The sequence below is a fragment of the Atheta coriaria genome, unplaced genomic scaffold (genome assembly GCF_025399875.1).
Source record: "Atheta coriaria isolate IRGN ID8LTWV9N9 unplaced genomic scaffold, Caltech_Dcor_3.1 hic_scaffold_13_pilon, whole genome shotgun sequence".
NCBI lineage: Eukaryota > Metazoa > Arthropoda > Insecta > Coleoptera > Staphylinidae > Dalotia > Dalotia coriaria.
This window is the reverse complement of record NW_027045455.1, coordinates 306,743-327,903: the sequence shown is the minus strand read 5'-3', so window position 1 is coordinate 327,903 and position 21,161 is coordinate 306,743. Positions and strand designations below refer to the sequence as shown.

Genomic DNA, 21,161 nt, shown 5'->3' with positions numbered 1-21,161 from the left:
GCGATTCCCATTTCGTGCTCGTAAAGGGAGCGCGCGATACACCGTGATTGTGTTATTAAAAAGCAATGTATGATAATTTACATTTTTTGAAGGACGCTATGACATACGGACACGTCCTCATTCCGGCTGTGTCGCAGCATATTTTTATTAATTTAGTAGCGGCAAATTTCGTATTTTTTCGCGTATACAGCAAGCAGCTTCATTAAATTAATGTTGATAAATATTCATTTTATTAAAAATTTCAATGTTTTTTGCTATCATTGCGGTTTAAAAAAAAATAAATTTTCTTAAATCCTTTTTATTGCTTTAATGCTTTTTAATTCGTGACCTAGATTGATATTGAGACGAAAATTTAGTCGTGATGGGCGATATTCCATCTCGTCATGAATATAATTTACATGCAAAATCCGCGCTTAATTTATCCGCATCGCATGCATGTTTATTTTACGAGCCAGAGTTCGTTCATTCGAAGGATAATCCCCTGGTTCAGGGCAGCGCCCGCAGCGGCGCGCATGCATGCGGACGACAATTAGAAAAGGACTTTGCCTCACTGGCGACGGCAATAGCGGCGCACCGCACTCTCCTAGAAAAGGCCGCGCGCGCAATTTACGTGCGCTTCACGTTCATGGTTCAAACCTTCGGAGCGTATGCAAAATGCAGCATTGCCCCTGCAATGCACTCGGCAACATCACGTACGGCTATCTCTGCCGTCACCTCCGTCACACCACCGCCACACAAACAACCGCAGCGTAAACCCCCTCGAAGCCGCCACACCGTCTCAGATGATAACCCATGATGAAGACGTAACCCAACACCAAAGTAGCCAACCAGGACCGTAATACGAAAACAATTTATTCCTCACTACAGCGTCTGAGTGGGGTAATATCGTAGCATATTGGCTGCGTTTGCTCGATGTATATATTTGTTTATATTATATCAATGCAAACGTGATACTTAGCGCGCCCTGGGTACTTTATCAAAGGTTTAAATTCGCATGCGAGATGCGCGTTCGGTTCGGTTCGGATGCAGCGTTAATTACGTCAAAACCCACGACTCGACAGGTCGACCTGTGCGCCATCTATCTCTCGGTGTGCTCGCGCGTACGTCTTATAAATATGCATGGCACTCCCATTCGAGCGGCAGCTAGTGGCGGTACGTTAATCCCACATGCGGATCGGATCATATTCGTCGTTGGCCGCCTCCACTCCGTGCCTACCGCTCTTTCTGTTCAGCGGGATTATTTTCACCGGCAACGTGCCCTCAAACAATTTATCTTACTTTGTGTGCGCGGTGCGCCTTCGAAGCGAAAGATTTTTCTAGTAATTGCGACACGTATTCCGGCCGACCTGCAAATAATCTCACACAACGCCGCGCGGTAATCTATATTCACAATGCTTTTTAAGCGGGCAATTTTAATTTGTTTTGTATATCAAGTCACAAAGTTCTTTTCAATTACACATATCAAAAATGTTTATTTTTATTTTTTAGCATTTTGAGAATAATTTGATGTTTAATTCAAAGTGTGATATGACTGACCTATTTCAATACGACTAAATTACTAATGTTGCCGGTTATTTACACGATACTTGAATAAAACTTTAAATTACTGTCCGGACTAAAAAGGTTTCGCCTCTTGTTTCATTTTATTTGACTTTCTTTCTCTTTAGGTAAGTTTAAATAATAAAAGCTCGCCTCGAATGAAAGTGCCGTCACTTTATAAGAAGCTGAAGCAAAAAGAAACGCTGAAAAGTCCATGAACCAAGCACAGACACGAAGAACGTGAATCAATTAAAATGTATGAATTCTACGACTGAAAATACAAGCCAACTACAATAAAAAATGGAAAAGTGCAGCGCGAGCACTACAATGGAAAGAGCGTGTCCAATGCTTGAACAAATTCGTATCCTTTCGACTCTCACCCTTCCATTATTTTCTTCTCGTGTTACCATCCCTAAGCGAATGTGGTCTTTTTGCTGTGTTTTACTTTTTCGTGCTTTGTGACATTTTGTTCGCGTGTATTGTTTCTTATGTGATATTTTTTTCATTGTTTTCGTTATGTTGCTCGTGCTCGTTCGTTGTGACTTGATGCGATGATTCAATTACGTTCTTGATTTTTGATTAAACAACTCGTTGTCTGAATCGTCTTCCATTTGCTTCAGGTTAATCTATTTCTCATTATTTTTGCTCTGTTTGCTTCGAATTTAATTTCAATCACTATCTGACAAAATAAAAAGAAGTAAACAATTGTAAATCGTCAGCATTTTACTTTGATTAGTACACCTAGCGCCATCTAGGTTTAACGCATTGAACTATTTTATTTAGTTTTTATTTTGTTGTTATTTTTAGAGCTGATTTAATATTATTGTTATTTTTCTAAGGAAGTGAATTTGGAACCTTTATTTTTTGCAATTTCTGTGTAGCCAATTGATGCCTCGCGTTCATTTCCGCACAAACAATAAGAAAACGAATCGTAAGATCCAACAGTACAAATAAAACACAATTTGGAGTTGGACAGTTGGAATCAACTAATTGAAAATTGGACTGATTTGTTTGAATTAGTTTCTGTTCACAGTTAAATTAAAGTTGATTTTTTTTACAACTGAAAGTTCCAATCGAAAAATATATAAAAACAGCGCAATTTAATTCGTCTAATTTCAACAAATTTCCTTGTAACGCTCTAATTACAATTCGCTCTTCGCGCCTTCCTTCTCTGTGAAATACCAGTTTTCAAGCACTTTGTGTATTTCGCTATTCTGCACACTGCACGGTCTGAAAGTTGCGCGTCTCCCAGTCAAACACGCCACCGCGCTAACGGCGGCAACTAGTCGGCGTGTTTACGTGTTAATGACAAAGATAAAAGTCGCCACTTACTTATTAAATGAACCGGAAGCCCGCCATGCCGCCGCCCCCACTGTGGGAACGCACCGTTGGCCGCACCTAAACGAGATTATCGCCCGCGTGTGCACTGCACAATGCGCTAATGCAACGAACGCAAAACTACATGAAAGTAAAAACAAATGCACGGCAAACTTACTAATAATGCAAAGTTTTCAAAATGCGAATGCAATAGTAACAAAAACAAACTAAATAAATATTATAATTCATCGTATAACAAACAATATTTGCATCTGAATTAAATTTTGCGCTATTTCAGGTTGTAAACTTTTGTTTATTTTTGTTGCTTGCGTGGAATTTGTTCTGTTTTAATGCTTTTTTCCTCCTTGCTCGTTTGTGGCGCGCTCGCGTTGTTGTGCATTTTACAGTTTAACAGTTATTCCACATCGCGTGGCAATTGGCAAAAAGCGTGCACATAGTGGCGCGCACAGTGCACAAACTTGTGCGAATATAAAATTATATTGGGAGTTCCGTGCGGTGTGCCAACGCAAATGACGTCCTTCTCTTCGCGACGGCACAAAAGGCGAGGCGTCGTGGAACATTTTTAAAGCGCGCGTCGAGTGTTACCGAAACGTTTGAAAAGTATTCGCGCGTCGTTCTGCGACCACTAGCAGCAACGGTGTTCTTTCATCTTTTCACTTGTGCTCACGTTTACAAACTCACCACGCGCGTTTGAGCCGGAGTTTGCTCCTATTTCTTCATCCATTTCGTTATCGCTCGAAAATCTATATGACGAATGTAGCACCATTAGTGCATCAGTTAGAAAATGAACAAATACCGCAGCGGGAAAAAAATATTTCCAACATTTTATGCAATGTTTGAGAAAGCTGCCGTCAGGTTGAAAAACCAATTGCAATCGCGTTTACTTTTGAGTAAAACAAATGGTAGATAATCATTATTTGTTCGTTAGGTTTGCTTTCCGGTCGAAATAAAAAAGAAAATTCCAGTGAATCCCCATCGACCATATAACACCTCTGGCTTCTATCCGGACGTCTCTCGTTTCCGTTCGTTCTTTTGTTTCACGCTCGCTGAAATTTGTGCCTTTGCACCAAAAACACTAGACACCGGGCCTACCTCACTACGTTTCTTTTGTCAGCAATATTTTAGCTTATTCCTCTTCCCGTTTTTATTTATGTCGCTCGTGATTCTCTACTTCACCGATACTCTCAAATTCTCAACTTTTTCTTGGCTTTCTATGGCTTGCTGGCTTTTTTGTAGCTCGATTTCCGGTGCCGTCGATGAGTGAGTGGAAAATTTTCCCCGGCGCAAAAAAGCGAAAGATCGATGCAACGATATCGTATTTTTTGCGCGTGCCGATGGCGAAAAATTGACGAAGGCCAGCAGCGGAACGCGGGCGCCTGGGCAAAACAGGCGATAAAAAGTATCGCGTCGAATTGATAAAGGCGAGCGGGAATTGATACATAAAGTAGCGCGTATTGTCGGAGCGTCGAAAATGGAAATGGAAATCAAAGGCAAGCGACAGCGAAAGGCGCGCCGGCGATGCGATGCGACGATTCTGAAGAGATGAAATCGCAGGAGGCGAAACGATGAGCATGGGGCGTCGGCATGCACGTCGAATATATACGAATATCAGGAAATAAGGAATAAATTTACGACCATTGTACGTTGGCTTTTATTCTTTTCGTGTCTCGTTTTTGCATTCCGCTCTCATCTCACGGCACAATCTACACATCTACAGTCAGTCAACTCAACGCAGATAATATTACAAAAGACGCTCACATCGGCAACGCATAAAACAAAGAATTTCGCAAATAATGGCGGCTATTATTTGCAAAGGTTCAAGGTAAACAAGAAAACTGCAATGCAGCTAGCAAACGAAAAGTTCAAAAAGTTCACCGATTCGATGGAGAAAAATAAAACAGGATTAAAAATTCAAACTACAGCCAATATATTCGCAATTAACCCAGAAAATCAAACAACTTTGGTTTACTAGAAGTGCAATATAAACGTAGAGAGCTGGCGATTTCGTGCAGGAGCACGTTGCGTTAGAGCGTAAAAAAGCCGTTGACCTTTTGTTTTCCTTCGATTTCTACGCTTTATATGCCTGTTCATTATTTATACCTCAGCGTAACCCGCCACTAACCTGCCCACGATTCGATTCAAGTGGTTCAAACTTTTTCCATTCGATCCGCTGTTCAGACGCAATGAAAAAAGAATTTAAAAATGCAAATTACTCAAGCGTATCCATCAATTATTCCAAATTCCTGTGTGGAATTACAACGCAATTACAGGTTAATTTTACTTTTGATTCCTTTTGTAATTATTCCATTCCGAATTGCGTTGATTTGCAAACATGGAAGTTTCTTTCAAAACTGACGTATTAACTAGTTCATAATATGTTTTTGTTTAATTACATCGGTATAAAAACGTATCGCCGGCGATAATACTTCACCGAAGCCCACATGTGAACCAAGAAGTTTACGCTGAAACAAATGCGCGACATAATGTCGACAATACGCTCGGCAACGCAAATAAATGAGAAACTTTCATGGCGAGCTAAGCAAAAGCATAGCAACCGGCAAAGCTGGCACGCAAACAGAAACAAACACGAAAGAAGCAAATCATGAAAATCAGGAAAATTAATCCCGCGATACGCTCGTTTATTATGTTCCTATCCAGAGCTTGTAAGCACGCACCCGTGAAGAGAGTGAGCCTTCTTACTTTCTTACCTTTTACATTCCCCGTAAGCTTTATTTTATTACTTAGCGCGATCGCATGGGAAACTTACGTAACGCGAAAATGTTTATATGTTAACTCTGCCAATTTCGACTATATTTAAATAAATAATACTTAAGCTAAATTATAGAACAATAGCCACGTTTTTATACTCACAAATTATGCAGTACTTCAGTTTTAGATCAATAAATAATATAATTTAATAATACTTAAGTAAAATGCGTTAAAAAATATTTTGAGCGGTTTGCAAATCTTCCAAGGGCTTTAGCACACAATGAGGCACAATTCCACCCGCACATTAATCCGGAGGTAGTAAATCCTCGGCAGAGCGAGTGTGGCAGTCTAGTCGATCGAAATTTGCAAAATTTACGCCTGGCGCCCCGAATATGGTATTACCGTATTACTTTGCATCCCTCGCAATGTGAGCATTAGCCATCGACGTATTGGACGCGACGCGCTGAACCGAGGAAAAAGGATGGCGCAAAGAAATTCCCAGTTGCGACACAGCGTATTTATGTATATTTATGCGTGTCTGCATAACAACGAACGCACGTAATCGGAACAAAATCCTCGTTAACTTGGGCGCGCCGAGACGACGCGCTAGGCGTTTATTTATTTGCGAAACGCATTAAATTAGGGATAAATTAAATTTGTTTTTATTACTTTCGAAAATGCAAAAGCAAACACACACACACACAGCGAAAATGTAATTTCATTAATCATGAGAGAGGCATGTTGATAATTTTCGGCGAGTGTTGAATAAATATTTGTAAAAAATTTACCTTTATTTTCGTTGATTTAATAACGTTTAGAAGATCACATATCCAAATAATCCTGAGCGGCAATCATCTGAAACAAAATACAACATTAGTGTTTGATTACAAAGCGCGCCATCTCACGTAGACATTTGCGAAACAAAACGATCTTTAAGAAAAATTCAAAGTGTTTTCCTCGAGGCTCAAAATGAAGAGTTTTTTTGAGAACATTTATTATTGGATTTCTGCCAGCTTTTTAAAGATGGTGCCGCGGCCGGTTGAGCCTCATCTGCACGCCGTGGGTATATTAAGTGTCAGAAACGGATGAAAAATTAACGCCGAATAATAACTCTTTAAGATATTACCTTGTTTTTTATTCATCACGTTTGCGCACGCCTGGCCGGTGCTAATCTATTATGAACGACGTGGCAATTCATAAACGCCATCAGGCTTGTCCCGCTCTGCCATTGCGGTTTCTGCAGCCTCACGAAAACATAACGAAAACGTCGAGTGTAAGTATCTATTTATGCGCCTTTTAGTATTATTACACTTCCGTCTGAAGAATGGTGCGACAGAAATGTAGAAAATGTTAACTAAAGTTTACCGAATGGCGTCATATTCAAATTATGCGCAGTAACATATATTTTCGTCGTATATATTTTATTCGTTATGAGTAGATACGATCCGAGGGTTTCAACACCAAAAAAATTACAGGAAGCTGTATTAAGTCAACGCACGTTCACTGACGTAAAGATAGATGGCGTCTACATGTATAAAAATACAACTAAAACAATGTCAGCTAAACTTTTATCAAATAAAAAAGTAATTTAAAAATTTTCTTCTTAAGACAAAACTTAAATAACTAAATTTTACTGAGTTAAACACGAAAACCAGCGATTTTTAGATTTTCAACACACGTTTTTGCCACGTCAATATTGCTGATAACGTTTTGCCAAACACCAAACACCGATTTCCGGCAAAAGCAAAAAAAGCGCTTTCCAAGGAAGCTGCGGTATAGGTCGATGCTTGGAGACGGCACAGCATCAGATGCCACGGATGAGCCGTAGGTTGGCATCGCGTTACACAGCGTTACGCAAGAAATATACGTATGAATAGAGGTCGTCGACGGCGGCTGTGGCGGCAACGATGGCAGCGGCGGCAGCGGTGCACGTCAGGCATCGTAATCCAGTTACATATTACGTAATCTTGGCAGAAGCGCTGCTTCGGCTTTGGGTGGCACACAAATGCAGAGACGCGAGGCAAGGCTTCGCGTTGACTTCGTGCACATCGTGGCACCTTTCGTTTTAGACCTAGGCCACGACGTGCGGCAGACTGCGAGTTGGTTCGCATTACGCCTTTGTCGCATTTGCATGTACGAGATATACACACGGAGCATGATGCATACGAAAGTGAGTGAGCTCCGAAGAGAACGTATTTATAATAAAACCCCATTGATTAATTCAACGAATTTCCATCGAATCAATTAAATTCTAATCATTTAATACCAAAAATACGCGTCAATTATTTCCTACAGCTACAGTTGAAATTTATTTCCAAATAAACACCACTCGGGGATACGTAATAATTAATGACTGTGTGAATACGGATGTACAAAAAACGTTAAATGTTTTCCAACATTACCGAGACAATCATTAGACGTGCACGGAGCGGAAGCAGGCGAGTTCGAGTTTTGTTGATTAAATTTTATATTATTTTACATTAGCACGTACAAATTGCACGGGCCACGAGCATTATGTATGCATGACGACATTAAAATTGTGTGTTCTTGTTCAGCTAAAGGTGTAAACGCATACATATGTGAAAGTGAATGTGAAAAGGGAAAACGGACGCCAAAATTGGTCGCAAGGGCGTACGAGGAACCGCTCAACACGGGTAGAACGCACAAAGAGAAATAAATGTCGGATGCAAGGATAACTGATTCTGTAAATAACGCACAGCGTGTGTAATGAGTGTGATTACGTTGTGTTCAAATTAAAAATTGAAATATTAATAATAGGAAAATATATGATTCAAATATGCAATGTTCGCATTTAATATAAAATAATTTAATGCTCTTACCACAAATAACAAATATCCATCTCTACAGTTCCTACAATTCTTTTGCCCGTCGGCAATTTCTTTAGCGTTATATATGCAAGACACAAAAAATTATAGAGTTGCACGAGGCGAATAGGAAAAATATGCACGCGAATATGGAACGCTGCGGCGCGGCACGAAATGGCAGTTGAATTATTATGTTGTCTTGAAATGTCATTTTTATTGCAAGATGTTCGAGCAAACGGTGCATTCTCCCCCCGATATTAGAATAGTAAATTTCACCCGTTCCCGAGACTTTCCTTATGACCAACTTCATGCGTTTACTACTGAATGACTTACTGGGTACGAAAGCACGAGACAGATAAAATCATAAGAGAAAAGAGTCTCATGCATTGTGCGACATGAATATTATAACGTTATGATACTAAGCAAAACGAAATGCGGTGCAACAAAAAGGAAACACCGAAACAGCGCTTTTAGTCGATTCCAAGTGGAAAATATGAAAATGGAATAGTTGCCGGAATGCGCTTGTTTGCGCGTCGGGATACATGTGTGGAATGTATTCTGTCGCGGCGCGCACGGGACAATTTCACGGAGAGATATTGCGATGTAAAAAGACGTACTGCGTAAACGAAATAATGTCGTCGTGATGTTACGAGAGGCGCTAAACGAGGTGTGTATAACAATCGATGTTATATGATATTTTAAAACTCTTGTAAACTTTATACGTGTTTGATTTTATAACAACTTTATGTGATAAATCGGTTTAAGGACTTTTCAGTTACATGCTCGATGGTTTGTAAGTAGGTTACATTTATTAAAACATAAATAGTTCGAAAATCTGTTATGTCATAAAGTTCCTATTTAATAAATAACTAAAATGTGTCAAATATTAATAATTGGATGATGCAACTGTCGAATTAAATTTTGGATTTTGTATTATCAAATTAATTCCGATAAAGCTTAAATTAACAGGGATTTTAATGCCGTTAGCGTGGAATTTTTGAGAACAGGAAACACGCGTCAGAGACAAATATTCTCAAATTATACAAATATTAAAAGTGCATTCAAATTAATATAACGGTAAAGAGAAAAATACGCTTTTAGATAGCGTCTAGCATCTAATAAACAAGAATATTTAAAATTGCTGTAAATAAAAAATTATAAGGTTTACAAAATATCTGACTGAGTCATTTTATAGATAATTTCATTTTTTCAGTTTTTGTTTATTCTATTTTTTGGTCAAACTTGTATTTTGATTGGAAATGGCAAAAATCTGTTTTTTTAACATCAAAAATTTTTCTTCTTTGTGAAAATTAATGTAACCTTGAATGTTTATCTTTATAGGGCTAGATATGTTTTTAGAACTTTCCACCCTTATGTTACGATTATTATGAGTTTATTGTTCTGCCATCTTTCAATTTATAATAACTTTACGACACTCCTATATAATTTTATACCAATTTCTTAATACCACACCATTTTCCTAGACCCGTTCTCGTTCTATATTTCCACAGTCGACTTTCAGTTCGCAGCTAAGCATGAGCGCCATCATTATATTTTTATTACTTCGCTTTTATTAACGTTATTTTTCCGCACAATGCTCGTCGCAACAAACACATTCGGACCAGGCACATTTCGTCCTACATTTCCACGGCTCTCCGCGCTGGATGCTTGGCAGAGCGGCACGGCGCCGGCTTCTTGGCGGATTGTTTATTTGTTTATTAGCAATTTTCGGGCCTCGCGAGCTTTGATTGACATAATAAAACACGAATAAAAGTCGTCGCCGTCGTCGTTTGCGACTCAATAAGAAATATCAGCGAAAATTACGCTGGCCGCGCGGGCGTGACGTAATAACATGGTTGGGCAAAAAAGCGTTACACATGGAAAACGAAAAACAGGAGCAGACTGCGCGAGCCTATCACGCGTATGCTAGCACAAGAGCTGGACAAACATTGTTTAAGTATCGTATCATACTAGTAAAACAAAAATACGCCGAAGCAGTGAAAACGCAATGTGTGATAAGGAGAAATTATGACTCGTCTCTGAGAAACTGACGGAGATAACAAAAATAGCAAGTCGTAAAGAGAAACATTTTAGAAGGTTGTAATATTAGTTATTGTATGGATTACGTCATGTCGCATGTGACCGCTAAGCCTCGGAAAGTATTTCATGTCACATATTACTTTTTATCAAATGTGGGATAAAATTTAAGCCCATCACAGCACCGTTGGAATTCAGGCGTGAATTTTTGGTAAATTTCATGAATTTGCGACGAAATAAATTCCTACAATGCCGCAAACTAAAAATTTCGACAAATTTATTGCAAGACGAGACATGTATCGCCATCTATGGACAACTAAATGATACTAAGTTAATTTTATTCTTGCTATAAAACAATTCGAAGCAAAATCCGAAACTTCTAAATGATCTTTTATTGTCACTTTTGAACTCCCTACCTCATTTTGGGTCATTTGAGTAATTGTTAACAAACGAACCAATTCTTTTATCTCTTTTAAAATACGCAATCAAAATTAGGGCTACATTTTTCGTCCACACAAAAGAAAAATTATATTTGCGATTAACTTTCTCTTCCACACGAAACGTTACGGTGCAAACTTTTAGTTATTAATTGTTTTCTTCTGCGGATAAAATGGCGGGCAAATTATCGCTAATCGCAATTATTTCATTATACATTAAGTGAAGCCAGAATTAGCTAGATGCTCCTAACGGCCGACGACTTTAAAAGCAATGAGGAACGACGGTGACGACGGCGACTAAGACGGACACAAAAGAAAATAAATTTTAATTTGCGCTTCTGCCTGCCGCCGTCCTTATTCTTTTGTATTCTTAAACGTCGCGTTCGCCCTCGCCGCCAATGATTATTCTCTATTTTCTCACAGCAATTTTCTTTTTCTTTCCTGCCGAGGTCTGCGGGCAATTTTCTTTCACGTGACTGGGGTGTCTTGACCTTTTGCCCTCTTTATGAGATTTTTATAAAATAAAAATTACTTGCATCGCAAAAAGCAAACAATATACGAACTGGAACTGCGTGGAGAAACTCAATGCAATAATAGTGCGTTTAGGAACAAAGTACGTGGCAGTGCGGCTAGGAAGTCGGTTAATTGAGCATCTAGCGTAGAACGGAGCTTATATACAGTGTGTTCAGACACCAAAAAAATATTATTAAACAATAAAAGTGTAAAAAGGAGTATTAAATAGAAACATAACCACAAAAATCTTGTTTTCATTTAACTAGCACAAAATTATTGATGAAACTTGGTTAAAACAAGTGGTATGCAATTTGGAGGTTAATTTTTCGTAGCACACGCATGGCTGTAGTGTGTACTAGTAGCGCTTCCGTTCGTGGCTCAATTATACCGTCAAGGCATTGCTTCCTCACATAACAATGGAGCTTGGAAAACGGAAAACTGAGAAAAATCTAATTTTCAAACGAATAACAATAAAATGCAAGCCAAAATGCGCACCCACGCGCCCACCAACCCGCTGGCAAACTTCCTGAGCAAAGATCTACTCCGGAATATCAGGAAGCACACAGCTTCAGCTTCCTCCTCTACGGATATGTGAATCCTGCGAGAATCACAAGTAAGCAAAGAAAAACCAAAGGAAACCGTTAAGATCGTTACGGGCCGAACGCATGCGACTACTCCACATGCGAACAAGCAAGAGAGAAAAAAGCGAGCGCTAGCGAGTAGAGAGTGAAAAAATAACGAGACAACGCGTCCGAATAAAAGGCCAGTAAATTTAATTAAACGCTTCGAGGTTTTTGGGAATCTCCAAATTACTGAGCAGGCAGAGGCATTAAGACGACGGCGAGGCGAAATTCAAGATGTGAAATAAAGAACTATGCTTGTTGAGCCTTAAAACGCCACTAGCAAGAGCGCCCCACTTTATTAATTAAAGCCATTCGTACTAAGAGCAAGAACAGACTGCTCAAAACAACAAAATAAACTCTAGATTAGGCAACGGATAACAGAAAAGACCTATATTGTATCCAAAGGTTTTATTTTGCAACTGAAAACAACAAAATACAAAAAATTACTAACTGCTAATATTCGATTTGAATTAATGAGTATTCAACAGTGAAACTATGTGAGAACATTCCCCGTCTACTTCTAGTTATTCCCGCCTTCCCTTAAATTATCCAACTTTAATTAGAACGCGATATTCGGCTGTAAATTTACTGCATTACCATGCGCGCACACAACATGCGCTTTTGCGAACATTCGGATTGAAGTTCCACGCAAAAAAGATGATAAAACTTGCACCCTTGATGAGGTAGCTTGTTTTATTCGGTTCTTTGTCTAATTTATGTTCCGAGCATTTAACATTCATTGCGTTTTTATATTGCACAATTCGCTCGCTTCTTTCTGGTTGCAAACCACTTCTTTACAGAGTTGCTCAATACACCAACCTACGTGCATAATATTTCATTATCAAGTTGCGCTTTTATTACGGAATGTATAATTTCACGAGCAAACTTTTACGGTTATTCCAATTTTGCCCGGTTCCGCAAGGGGAAATTGCCAAGACACGGATGGAAAGTGCAACTTTTATTTGGAAACTCGCATTTTTGAAGATGTGCAGAAATTGTCTCCGGAAAAATGTTCGTGAAGAGGGAGAAGAGACACAATAAAGAAAAAGTTTCAAATTTTTTGGAAAGTAGCTATTAGATGAAATTTTTGTTTGAAAGTAAATCGGTGAAGAAAAAAATTGAATAAACATAGTTTATAATTTAAATAATAAGAGAAAATATTCAACTTGTTTATAGAGAATATTCTGATCACCACAGTATATTTTTTTCTAAGTTTAAAAGTATGATAAAGAGGATGCAGACACAATTGTACTTATTATACGTGCCTAGATGGTTATGAAACCGACGTAGGCAGAGTGACGTGGATGGCGTGAACCCTCCGTTTTTCCCTAAAAGTGAGCCTTGTGTCTCAGGCTTTCTGTGCACGAAGCAGACGAGACAAACTCTTAAATTACGCCTGCTAAAAAAGCCAACCAGGAAAATGTACATATTTTTTTGCTCAGTATTGCATTTTCTCTCTTTAGTTCGTTCGTTGCTCTCAGCAACGAGCAATTTGGAAGCAAACAGGAAGAAAACCTTTTGTCACATAGCGTTTGTGTTAATAAGATTAACGTTTGCTTTTGTTGCTAGTAATGATTGAAGTTAGAAGTATAAAATATATCATTTTATTTTTTGCTAGTCTCAGACGAAACTAAAACTACTTTGAGTGCATGTACTCCGTATCTCTTTCTGAAATCACGCAAGGCAAGACAATCCCACGGGAAATTTGCCTGGTACAGATTTTATGTTCATATAGACGCAGGACTTTAAAATGTTTATAAGTGCCTTGAAATATATATGTGGTTATAAATAAACTTTGGTTATGATTCATTGCCTGGCGGGAGATATAACTGTATCAGATCTAACCTAGAATACTAGCTACTACTAAAGTTAACGATGAGTTCGTAAACATGACGGTTTACATTTATAACCGGGTTCTTTTGGAGTAAAAAAGGTTGCGTTTGTGCATCGATTAAGTTCTGCCGCACATAAGTCACCTAGGTGCCTGCGCACGTGATGTATTTCACTGTTTTCGCATTTTCGTATTTCGCTCTCGTCGCCGCCAGATTATTGCCGTACACGTATTTCCACTTTCGGCGGCGGCGCCGTTTTTCCGCTCTGATGACTTTCGTCCTTAAAGAGACGAGGGCGCGGCGCCTCTCAGGATAGAGACACATCGCAAGACTATTGCAATGATAATTCCGCATGGAAACAGCGTTCGCTCTCGTTGCGCGTCTGCGCTGATGAGCACATGCCGCGCGACATCAAAGCTTAAAGCCTTTATGTGTTTTTGCCTGAGTCTTATCTTTGTGCAAACGCATCTTAAAGTAAAACCACGCGCCGCTTCGTATAGTGCGAAATGTAGAAAATAGTGAAAGCATTTGAAGACCAGTTTGCGTTTGATAAGCAGAAGGTTTTGTTTGGCACATTGCGCTTTTTCTGTTTTTAAACCTAAAACATAGAAAACTCAATAAAAGATGCTTAAAATCAGATATAGCGTAACGGTTGGATCCAAATATCACTAAATCTAGTGATATTCAATGTACAGTTTATCAAAACATGTGAAACATGGCATGTGCTGAAATATGCGTAATACAGACAATGAAATGAGTTTGCAGAATAATTAAATATGTTAGTTTATTTGCGATAAACTTACAAACAATTACCTTGTGTTCTCACCGCCCAGCCGCCCCTGAGCACACTACTATTTACACAAACACTAAGCCACAGCGCCATTTGTTATACTAAAACAATTCCACCGCGGATAACTGCAAACGAACAAGTGGCGAATGATGCTGCTCAGCACGCGCTGCAGCGCACGCTGACGCCGGTTGCGACGTACGAGCCGACATGCGCAGTCACACCAAAAACGCAGTATAATGTGTTGCCTACATTAAATATTTAACAAACATTGATATAATCATTTACGAAATTAATTAAGCAAACATAAAAACTTTCTTCGTCTCGGATCTTATTCATTACGTTCAATTCCATCTAAATTCATTTCAATATTATTCTCAAATTCCAACAATTCCAATTTCGCGTACCTTCATTATTTCTGGGCCAACATTAAAACAACACGCAATTAAATTAAATATTTTCGTTTGCGCGCTTCGTGCCTTTCGTGCGCGCTTTGTTGCTTTTCTTTATTCTGATGCCTTTCAATGCAGGGCAAATTGCTGCGTTAATGTTTTGCTTGCGTTTGCGTTTCCAGCATGTCACGAATGTGGTTTACATAGTAAGTACATTAAGATTAGCATTAACATAAAATGATAATTCCGCCGCGCGTTTAATTCGATTCGGTGATGGTGATGGCATACGAACGAATCCATTTTATTATCCTCCAAAGCCAACCAGTTCAAAATGTATATTCTTAGATAATATTTTCAGCATAAAATGAAAATTGCTACCAATTTTCAATTTCTGCAAATATCTTAACATAAAAATTAACAGGAAAAACAAATAAAATAAAATATTCACCAAATGCATCCGTACAACCATTTTCATTCATCTAAGTGAATGAATTCTACCTGTAGCAATAATAAAAATGGCTTCGTCATGTTAGCACTCTTTTCTTATAACATAAGTTTTACTTTTTTCAGGAAGTGAAATAAAACTATGCGCAACTTGTAGAAACGCGACTTTGACTTTATAAACAGCGCGCAGTGGTGCAGATGAGTCGCAACGCGTCATTAAACGAATGTTACTAAACGTGTTTGCATTTAATCATAATTTATACGTGTGCCAGTGTTATGAAAATACGCCGCTCGCCGGCGCAACGAACGAGAAAAATGAGGAAACGTTAGCGGGCGGTACGATGCCGCACAACGGTGAAATTGTAGCTGTAGATGTAAATTGCTTATAAATTACATGTCCATCAAATGCACAAATCACCTACTTTTTTAAATGGCTTCCGCGCCGTCTTTTCAATATACACATATTTAGATTAGATTGGTTGATTCACACGTTCGAAACAAAATACAATCCTTTTACTATTACTATTTTATCTTCAATCAGTAAATATTTTTGTTTTATGTGAAATCCGTGTGATTTTCTTTAAAAATTAAAATAAAAATGCATTGGTAAACTTTAAAATTGTTAAAATATTATTATTGTGCAATAAATATCCGTTTTTAATCAAGCATTAAGATTTTAAACGTGTTTCCATGTCCGTCTTTTAACCTAGTTTTAAAGAATATAAGATTTCGGGGATTCACGTGTTGCTAACGTAGAGCAACCAACGTCGTGAATTATTTTAATGGATTCATGAATTATACGGTAGCCGACTTGATGGATGAGTCCAGCCAGCGTCGAAATCACCCTCCAGCGTTCAGCGCCACCCCGCTTCGGCGCCTCCGCAGCTTCTCATCCTTTCAGGCACACATCTCACGTTGCACGTAGCACACAAGATATGTTGATGGATGCAAGGTGAGCCCGCACCCTTCACCCAGGGTCCATCTCGGCTATTATGGCCGGCTACTAGCCGCAACAGGCCCAATTTCAGGCTCCCTTTTGGTAGTATCTCAATCTCGATGCAGATGTGCGTTCACCACCAGCGCACAAAACAATTGGGGAGCGAAAGGAGTAGCAAAGGCTGGAATTGGTGAAAAGATTGTTCGACGCCCAGAGCCTGGTCGTGTTTTCCTAAGGTTATCGCTAAGGTAAAGTTCAACTGAGGTTCGTTTGGACCAAGAAAGACGCTCCTCGTACATCACCACCTGTCGTGGGCGGACGCTTTATAATGAATGAATTTCGGCCAACTCACACAAACACACAACGTTTGGATGTGGAATTATTCAACCACAAACTGTCAGCCTGCCAGCTTAGGGCTTAGGTTTCGTTGACCGGAAGTTCACTTTGCTTTCAAACGAGTTCAATCTGTGCACAACATTCCGAAACAAATTTCGCAGCGTGATTTATTTGCATATTAAAATATCAGATAATTTATTATGATTTACAGTGTACATTTAATTCAATAACAAGTGACAAACTATCCTGCTTGGAGGGTTGCCAAGTTCCCCCACATACATTGAGGAACGCAATGTGGTGAGTCGAGTGGTTGGCCTTAGACAACTCGGCTTGTGGTGACGCTTGCCCTCGACCGCAAACCCGCTTAAGAGGAAGGTTACATATACTCAGCTCTCAGCTTTACCTGACCCGCCATGCTGCTATTCCTCTAGTCTAGTAGTCTAGTGTATGTGCACTTGCTCGATGCAAAGCAAAGCATTGGTCAAGAACGGTTTTCTCCTATTCCGCCCTACCTTTGGTATCACTACTCCACTACACCGATAGAATAACATGTGTTACGAGCTCGGAAAACCACGCAAATAGACGAGGAGCAAAGCAAGCAAAGAACACTTACCTAGGATGTGTGGGTATTTGTGGGCGTGAGGTTAGGTAAATGTGTATGTGTGTACGCACAAAGGCTGAAACACAAAAGAGAAATTCGAGAGTTCTGCACCCGAAACACTGCGTGTTTGGCCAGGGAAGCACCTCTCGTATTTGCATTGTGGTCAGTAAAGCCCACCGCATTGCAAATACCTATCGATAGGTAGAGAGTCGGCGGTGGGCTGATAGTCTATAGAAGATCCTGGATTGAGAGTAATGTGTTGCATACCTTAGTAGATCATGTATATTACATTGTAATATATATCTAATTTTCTAAATCAAACATTATTGTGTATTTTTGCTTGTCTTCATTAAATTTTAAAAAAATTGTCATCAAAAATGTCTTTTCAACTTTTAAACAAAATTATACCACTTAAAAATATCTGAGTCCGCAAAAAAGCGAAACAAAGCAAACGAAACACATGTTTGAATGTTCAGAAGCAAAAATGCACACAAAAAAAACCTGACGCACGTGGAAATGTGAACAGATCAAGATAGCTGTTGCGCTGATTTCTTGTTTCAAAGTGTGCGGACGTAAACCAAGACGTTAGGAAGCGGCGCAAAGGCGGAATGCGATCGGAGACTTGAGCAGTCGTGAGCGAACGTTAGGGTGCGTCAACGTAAGGGTAAGCATTTGTTTCTTGCGCCCCGTTGGAACGCTTTCTATCTGACAAGCCACATGAAACATGAGCATGTACAAGACAAGAATGTAACGCAATTGCTAACAGGTAGGAAAACATCACAAAAACAAGATATTACATTGATATTACATCAAATGTATGTATAAAACTGTTCCAATTAGCATTATTACCATAAACCACTTGTTGTAAAATGTTTTCTGTTGAAATATTTATTAATTTACTTGACTTAAAATTCTTAAGATTTTCAGAGGAGTCTTTTGCTGTTGCCGTATTTCTGTCTTTTCTTGGGGGAATAACATTTGCATCCGCTTCGTACAAAAATCCTCTTTTACACTTAAGAACAACTTAAGTCTATATAATAAAATCTTTGCTTTCATTTAGTTATTTAGTCATACGCTGTTCGTGAAAGACTCCGCGCTTGTTTGCCGCTTGCTTTGCACGCGACTCATTACTTTCATCTTGTTCTCTGTTCTTAGCATAAGCATCGCGGATGAAATAATATGCGGATCGCACTCACGCTCGTAGTAGCTTCTGGTTCTGTACTTTGCGAAAATTGCCAAATGGCATTACATAATGCGCGTTGCCGCGTTCGCTCTAATTCGTTGGGAAAACCGAAGAAAGTTCGAATTAAATTTCAATATTTGTGCTTCCGACTTCTGCACTTCCACGTTGCAAAAGCTGGCGCAGCGGATGGTGGCGCCTACTCAAGCCAAGGAGCGGTGTACGCTGTCAGACTTACGAAACGAATTTTGGTTAGGCGGGATCTCGGCGCGAGTTGTAGGTTTTCGGGACAAAACTCAAGACCCGACTGCGGTTGTGTTTCCAACTTGAGGGCTACATGGCCGCAACCAGGCCAGGCCAGAAATATAACGGAAACCCAAAGATGGAAACTTCTTTTTGCTTTAAGACGACGATCATATTTCATATTGCCAGTAAAAGCCACAAAACTAACATTTCTGACTTCATCACAATAATGCTATTCGAGTTTAGTATTCATTATTTTAGTATGTTTCATAAAAACTATAAAATTGCAAATAATAAAAGCATTATTTGCATATTTATAATCCTACCAAGTATATTATTTTATCTGCGCTATATTTAATTTAGTAGATACTATTATTTTTATTTTACAACTCGCCGAACTTCATTTTGATCACTTAAGTTGGCAAAAACTTTGCTACCGCTATGAAAAGAAATACGCAGATGAAATCAGAAGCAAAGGCATGCAAGAGAAACTCCACAGGACGAAAAGTAGAAATTCTTGTTTATGTCGTCAAATTGCATCCTTATTACTCAAGCCGGCGAAAAACTTTTTAGTTTTGAATATGCCAGAAGAACTTATTTAAGATCCTAGAATAAAATGAGTGGTATTATGTAAAAATCAATGATTGCACTAATATACTTTGTATAAATTATAAAAATATTGTTATTATTATTGTAATCCGGTAGAAAATATCAGGAAAAGTTTGTTAAAACCTTAAAAAGTGAAAAAGTTTAAAAAACAAGTAAAACATTGCATAATATTCTTCATTTTTAATGCAAAAAGTTGGTACATATTTTTGCGTCTAATCAGCTTTGTATAATTAACTATTCTGTTTCCATATTAACATAGTTTTAAAAATTTTTTCTGAAAGTAAATTTTTGCAAAAAGAAAGAAAACCGATAACAAAACTTATTTTAAAGCCTTTAGAACTCAAATTTAATCTTCTTTTACCAAATTTTTCTTTTTTTCAAAATAATTTCTTCAAGATACTTAATTATCCTTTAGATTAATTTTTTTCCGCAATACCACATTCAATCGCTGCTATTACCGTTCCGCCTGGAACTCCCTTCACGGTGAGTAGACGCGTATAAGTATTTGTTAGGACTACTCAATTTCCCCAACGACTTATCAAACCGTAGGGGCAATTGGGCGCTGACTGCATGTCGGATGAAACCAGGTTCGTGTCGACTGCGTCGTATAAGTGGATCGGATGACAACGAGCGCAGCTTCAAGGAGGACTCCAACCAGGGAGCGCGCTGACATTTACTAACTTCTTGTCGGGCGTACACCGACAGTGCGATAGGTAGAGAGACGAAGATCAGTCCCCAAAGGTCTTAAAGATATTCGACAATATCCGTCCACTAATGCGCCAGCCGGAAGTATGTCAGGAATTGTAGGAATTACAGGAACAATCAGTAAGGACATTTGCTCCACCATTTCGGTAATTACATGAGATTTACCGAATTGAAATCAATGCAATCCACATTTTATTTTTGATTTTTTAGAATAAAATTTAAAAAATAAAAATAAAAATAAGGAAAAACGTGGGTGATTAGTGCCAAGTGTGAACGACTTATTAATGTCTTTAATTAATTTTGCGCGAGAATTTATCTTTTTGTGTGGGTCTTTTCTTCTTAACTTCTTAGTAAGTACTATACTTCTCGGCATCTTCCGGGCACGCCAGCCCCGCACATAATGCAAACGACTTAAACACTTAAACTTCCACAAAGATAAGTTTCAACGTTTAATTCAATTACTCAATTAATTCTTTATATAGTGTGTCATCAATATTAAATTAAAACACATCAACATAAGAATGCCATTTTAATAATTGTTCTAGTGTCTAGTGGAGAGTATTCAGTTTTCATTACATTAAAATCAAATTAATTTCTGAATCAAGGCACCGAATTCTGTACCTACTTGAAAGTTCATATCCTTGCACATATTACACTGTGTAACGCTTCCAGGCGTTCTTCTCGCCTTGCATAAAACATCGCCCTGGCTGCTGCACATATATATTGTTCGTCCTCCGTCCTTCCGCAAACGCCGTCGTCGTCATCCGGGTCCGCGTCGGTCGGGGACTTGAGTCGAGTGTAATGTCCTCCAGGGAAATATCACTACAAGTATGTGCGCTTTGCGTCCTCCCAGCGCAGCGCAACTCTCAAGCTCAGCAAACTCAGTGGATTCACTATGTACTAATATACAGTGTGTCACTGACTTTAATCACAAAATAATTACACCGTGAATAATTAGTGTTTAAAGACTAATTTTACACTAAACTATTGATTAGCTGCATAATTTTATTAATTTTATGTAAAATTCATGTTAAAACACTCTGTATTTTCAGGTAGGTGTAAGTATAGGTATAT

The 21,161-nt window shown here is 38.7% G+C and overlaps 1 protein-coding gene across 4 annotated transcripts in view; it reads right to left on the bottom strand.

Annotated features, from left to right (window-relative positions):
* LOC135801912 (neurotrimin-like) overlaps positions 1-21,161 on the bottom strand; it is a 133,187-nt gene that overhangs the window by 59,241 nt on the left and 52,785 nt on the right. For 3 of the 4 annotated variants that reach the window (XM_065315439.1, XM_065315438.1, XM_065315436.1), the window contains one exon: positions 6,375-6,441. The gene's annotated coding sequence lies outside the window, so the exon portion shown is untranslated. Of the gene's footprint in view, positions 1-6,374; positions 6,442-14,666; positions 14,790-21,161 lie in introns of those variants that run through there. The other variant, XM_065315437.1, reaches the window with a different exon arrangement.